We start from the raw sequence: 6753 nt of genomic DNA, 5'->3' as shown, positions 1-6753 counted from the left end.
TGACCAGGAGCACCTCTGTCTTGTCTGGATTTAGTTTCAACTTGTTTGCCCTCATCCAGTCCATTACTGAAGACAGACACTGGTTTAGGACCAGGACAGCCTCCTTCGTTTGAGGTGGGAAGGAGTAGTAGAGTTGAGTGTCATCTGTATATTGATGACACCACACCCCAAAACTCCAGACAACCTCTCCCAGCGGTTTCATGTATATGTTAAACAGCATAGGGGACAACACAGAACCCTGAGGGATCCCACAGATCAATGACCAGGGGGTATAACAAAAGTCCCTCAGCATCACATTCTGAGTTAGACCCTCCAGGAAGGAACAGAGCCACTGTATAACACTACTTCCAAGGCTCATCCCAGAGAGGCGGTCCAGAAGGATACCATGTTTGATGGCATCAAAAGCCACTGAGAGGTCCAGGTCCATTTCTATGTATGGTTGTGAAAGCTGGACAGTGAAGAAAATTGATAGGAAGAAGATCAATGCCTTTGAAATGTGGTGCTGGAGAAGAGTTCTATGGATCCCGGGGACTGTTAAAAAACAAATCAGTGGGTCCTACAGTAAATGAAGCCTGAATTCTCCCAAGAAGCCAAGATGACTAAACTGAGACTATTGTGTTTTGCCTATATCATGATAAGATATGACTCATTAGAAAAGACAATAATGCTAGGCAAGGTAGAAGGCGGTAGGAAAAAGGAAATCCGCATTCCAGATGGATAGACTCAATCAGGGAAGCCTCTAACTCGAGTCTGCAAGACCTGAGCAGGGTTGTTGATGATAAGATGACTTAGAGGTCTCTCATTCATGGGGTCACCATAAGTTAAAGTTGATTTGATAGCATAGTTTTTTGTGGGTTTTTCGGGCTATGTGGCCATGTTCTAGAAGAGTTTCTTCCTGATGTTTTGCCAGCATCTGTGGCTGGCATTTCTCTGAAGATGCCAGCCACAGATGCTGGTGAAACATTAGGAAGAAACTCTTCTACAACATGGCCACATAGCCTGAAAGCCCCACAAAAAATATGGATGCCGGCCTTTGACTTCACATTGACTTGATAGCAGTTAACAACAACCAACAACAACATATTTCTGCAATGTCTACTGTAAGGGTAAACTTCTAGTATTTCTTTTTGGGGCCTGATGCACTTTCATCATATAATTCCCATTAGCAACATTATTCCCTGGTTAATTAATCAAAGGTCTAAGCAGTACACCTCTGTGCTCTGTGTATATGAATGATGGATTCCCACTTCCTCATCTGAGGTTGATATCCTTTGATCTGCCTTGATTGGGTGAGGAATTTGAACAATTTGTCATAGCTTTCTGAGAGATAGAGGCGCTATGTTTTCATTTACTTCCCACAATACTTCCATACAGCAATGTTACTGAATATGATGATGTGTGGACCAATGCTGGTCTCTGAGCTTCTGGTCTGTGATGAGTTTTCAGGATGAAAAAAAAAAGTTGCCAAGGGACACAAATACGGAGCTGGTCCCTTGAACACTAGGGGGAAATCCTGTCTCCCACAACAAATAGCTTAAGAAGCATTTCCCTGGGGTAGATTGACCTACACCATTCCACTTCTTTTATCTGTACTCAGTGATGCTATCACTGAGTTGGGATCAAGATATAACAAACCTCAGTATGCTGACAAAAACCCTTTCTTCTTCCAAACACACATGATACTGTCCATAGGGATACTGCATTGGCAGATCATGCTACTGCTGAGGTTTCACTAGTAATGCCTCTACTACATTCTTACTGCAGGGGGTCCTGAGATTAACATCTGTAGGCTTTTAGCTGACATAATCAGCCCCTCCAGTTGCACTATTTCTCTGTAAGTAAATTGTCTCTGTAATTAATATACAGAAGTCAAGTTTAAGGTAGCCAGTTACATCTGTTTAGACACAAGCAAAGAAGTACTGTAAACTAAAGAGACTAAGTTCAAAAGGAATCTGGTAATGGAGTAGCAGCATCTAACTCACACTATTTTATTGAAATGTGGTAAATGTACCCAGTTGACAGGTTATAGACAATGTGTGTTTTATATTTCTTCCTTACCCCAGGTCTTTCTGATATTCTGCAGCTATTTACTCCACCATACTGTTACAAAGAAAAAAAAATCTCTAACAACAAATGATCCAAAGGCCTAGAAGATGGCCAGGGGTGGTGGTGGGGGGGAACACATTTTCTGAATCAGTTCCCCATGAAATCAGTGAAACTAGATTTGTCCTGGAAGGATAACAGAATGGATCGTTAGGTGTCTTGGAAAGTTCATACTAGGTTTTAAAGCCACCCTGCAAGCTGAAATATCAGTATTTTAAGGAGACAAATATAAACACAGTGATCCTTTTAAACTAGAAAAAAGGAAAGGAGTGAAGACTAGGGGGGTAATTCTTAGGAAGGAAATTTCATTCTCTGTTTTAAAAACATAGAAAAAAGAAAGATCTGAATATTGTCCTTTCTACCGCTAGTGATTTAATCACATATGATAGCTGTATAAATCAAATCTCTCTCATTCCTCTCAAGTACAAATTAGCTTGTAATTAGGCCATTGGACAAAATTTCCAGTTAAAATGAAATGCATCTTATTAATAGGTTATATTATCTGTTGTGAATGTAAAGGTTAAATCATCAGACTCATGCAAGCACAGCAGGAACCCAATTCTAGCCTCATTCTCAGTAGGTTGACCCCAGTAACTCCCATTACTTTCTCCTGCTTCCCAAGAATGCAGGTCAACAGCGACTCTTGCCACCAGCATTCATATTCTCAGCAGGGCAGAGAATGCCACCATATTGTAATTTTCATTCACAGGAGTGGACTTTGGTAAGTCATTGCCATGACAGAAAGTGTAAAGTGGGGAAACACAGATGTCTCCATCAAGTCATGAGGCACACATGATCATGACGAGAATATGAAACTGGCCCTGGGTCTTTGTCTGGCTTTGTCACACAAACTTTTTAACTAACGATTTATACAGAGGTAAATTGCAGCATAGAAATTAAAACTGTATTTTTGAGAGGTGAAAAAAGCAACAAGGGACCTTGTAACACATTTAAAAACTTACAAGTTATATTTGATGCATATTTGTGGACTGCACCCCACTTTATCAGATTGCAGAGATAGCTGTGTTATTCTGTTGCAGCACAAAAGGTAAAGAGGAGGGCAAGAGGAAAAAAAGGCATCTAGCAGCACCTTTACGTTTATTTTACCATGAGCTTTCATGGGTTTCAGTCCACTTTCTCAGAGGCAGATGGTCCGATCAAGTGGGCTGCATGAAATATTATGACAAATAAAAATTGATAGTTTTCAAGGTGTTACAATACTCTTGTTGTTTTGCTACAACAGAATAACATGGCTACCACCCTTTCTGCTTTAATAACAGCTTTCTGTAAGTAGGACTATCAGTGTAAGTTGCCCCATGACAATATTTAGCCACAGCTTTAGACTATATAAAACAGTGTTAATAACCTGGCAAGATGTTTTCATGGGAACAAATTGTTAGAACATTTATTATTATTATTATTATTATTATTATTATTATTATTATTATTATTATTATATATTACTTGTATCTCACTTTTAACACCCACTTTTGCTGACCCACAGAAGGAATAAATAGACCAGATAAAGGAACTTGTGTTGAATAAAGGCAGCTTGATTGACCTATTAAACTACTTTAAATTCTGTGATAAGGGGGAGCAGCCTGGTAAGAGAGCAACTGAGGTGATCTCCATCAGACCCCCTCCTTAACTTCCCTTGAGCAAACACCAGAGTCACAAAGAGAACCCAAATATCTGGGTTGCTCCCCGCCCAGCCCTAATGGAAGGCAAACCCAGGGAATCCTTCCCCCAAATGGCATGACTTAAAGTGTGGGCACAGCCTCCAGGTCAGCTCTAAGGGTAGTTGTCTTCCCCATCCCACTGGTCCCATTACCTAAAGAGGCAGTCCCAGAGGCCATCCCTTCACCAAAATGGATGTCATAGGTATTTGCTGTAATCTTACTTTTCTCATTCTATAACCTACCATGGACAAGGGACAAGTGTCTGCTTAGCCCCCTTTCCTCACCAGACCAGCCAACAAGGTTCTCACTTGCTGAGAAGTGAACACCATCAGCTGTGTAAAACTCAGGCCTCTGAAATACTATTTGGAGATGTAAAAAATGGTCCAACCCAATGCATTCTTAACTTCCCTTTTGATGCATTTGTGGTTCCTATCCAGACAACATAGATTAACCTCACCCTGCCAAACCTAGTGAGAAAGAATGGCTGAACATAGTAAATGCACCCTAGGACACCAGGCTTGAATAATTTGAAAGTCATGGATTGCCTGGATAATCAGGGCTCTCCCCTTCAGCAAGCCAAGGTCATTACCTCCAAGGTGAATGGCTAGAATGTGCAGCAGAGGCCCTGAATGATGAAGGAAGCAAACCATGCAACTGCAGGCCCATCTTCTCCAGCTGCTTGTTTGTGACTTTATCAGTCAGGCCCAGTTGTGACCTGAAATAACATGTTTGTGGTTGTTGTACTCCCAATAAACCATGCTATGTCTGCAGATAAAAACATGGACCCTCTCCAAGCTGTACCTAGAATTAGTGAACCACCAACTTTAACACTTGAGAATGCAAATATGTTATAAACTGAAGACCTCCATCATCCCAGCTTCTGAATGGTGCCCATGCCCATTGCAAATACTACTGGGGCAGCTCTTATTTTAAAAGAGTGAGTTCCAAATCGAAACACACTTAGGCCCAAACTGGACAATGCCTTAGCAGCAGCTACCTGAAACTGATATCTGATCAGAGGAGAATTATTAGCAAGGCAAAATAGAGGGCCAGCTAACTTTCAAAAATTCATGCTATGCCAATATAGGGCATATTGCCTTGCCACTGTAGAGTTGTCACAATTCTCCTCTGGTTTGTCTTAGGGGAACAAATAGTAAGGGCCACCTGCTGTTTAAATAGATGAGCATCCCACAACTCAAATGTCTTACCAGAGCTGCCCCCCTAGGTGGCATCTCTAACTCACTAACACACACACACACACACAAAATCTCTGAAAAAGGTAATGAAACATCATGAAACAGCAAAACTCCATAAAGTGAGGAGGAGATACCAGCCCAAGAGCCACCTAAGCCCCTCAATACAACTGGAAAGAGGGGTTCATGCCTATTGTACATAGTGTTGTCCACTATGGTAGTAGAATTCACAGACATAGTCATGTTAGTCTGGAAAATCAGCATGCAACAGGATCTTATAGCACCTTTCAGACTAAGTGAAAGAAGTTGGTAGCATGAGCTTTCATCTTGAGCCTACTTTCTCAGATGAATGGAATAAGCTCAAGTTTATGAAAGCTATGCTACCAATTCTTTCTTGCATTATGGGGTGAAGCAACAGCCAGGAAGGAGTGGTCTCTGGCTGGGATCAGGCCATGGCTGTGGCAACTACATGGCCTGTTCCCAAAGTGGGCCACTGCTTGCATCCCGAAAGCATACACTTCAGGGCCCAGATTAAAACAGCTCCTTTTGATCTGGTCCTTTGACCAGAGCACAGCTCAATCAATGCTTGTGGCTCCATTAGGGGTATCTAAATACCATGCCCCAAGTGGCTGGAAGCTACTTCTTTTGGCCCATGTGTTTCGGGCTTTGGTCTCAAAAAATGCATCATCTTGCACGTGCCTGACAGGTTAATAGTCTGCATTCAAATCCCAGCAAAGGAATGAGATGATTGCAGCCTTATACTAAATGATTCGTCACAAAAGACCATGCAGTTCTCATGAAGTCTACATTGAATAATACATGATGTCAATATATTAACTCAGTGATAAGCTATGCCAAATTTGCAATCTGTGATCGCAGCATAAATAAGAAAACCTGGGAGCCAGGTTTTGGCCCCAGTCTGATCCATCTACTCTTTCTTAGGTTTCCCTCTGGTTAATTCTTGAGCTCCTCCCCCACGTTTTTCTCTCATCCCCTATAAAGCAGCTAAAAGACATTTGCTGTTTGCAGGCTTGCTGTTCTGTAGATACAACCCAATAGGCAATTGTCCCATTCTTTGTGCAAAGAAGTCCCAAATTAGTCCCATGCCCCTGAAAGACTATGTTAAAAAACCCTACTGACTGTGAGCTGCATTGCAAGACTTACCTGGTCTATGCTGTCCTGCCTGACAACCTTGAGACAGAGACTGTGATGACTAGGCCCCTGACTCCTTGAAAACATTGCTTACTGCAGCATCAGTCTCTGGTACCATGCCAATCATTCCTCAAGAGCTGTCAACAGTCAAGAATCTCATTAGTAATCCATACCCTGTGTGCTTGTGTGTTCCCCAAATGGCAGGAGCTCCCAGATGGTCACAGTCAGCACTGAAAGGGCCCTTTGTAAAGATGCCCCCTGCTCTGACACTGGTACTAAAGTTATATCCCCTTTATTTGTGGATGAAGGTGAAATAACTGGGCAAGACACATAGTTAGAACACTTTCCCAGGGGCTTTTCATTTTTCATCCCCCTGCTCCTCATGTGAACTCCATTGTGATTTAATGGGATTTCTAAATTGTTTCAGAGGCAGGAGACAAAATAATCCCTAAATTATCAATTTGTGTATACACGAATGCATGTCTGCACACACACACACACACACATTCACCCCCTTACCACAACCCCCATTAAATTGCTGTTGCTGCTGCTGCTGCTGCTGCTTCTTCTTCTTCTTCTTCTTCTTCTTCTTCTTCTTCTTCTTCTTCTTCTTCTTCTTCTTCTTC

Source organism: Sceloporus undulatus, chromosome 2, assembly GCF_019175285.1.
Source record: "Sceloporus undulatus isolate JIND9_A2432 ecotype Alabama chromosome 2, SceUnd_v1.1, whole genome shotgun sequence".
NCBI classification, from domain to species: Eukaryota; Metazoa; Chordata; class Lepidosauria; order Squamata; family Phrynosomatidae; genus Sceloporus; species Sceloporus undulatus.
This window is presented reverse-complemented; position numbering follows the sequence as displayed.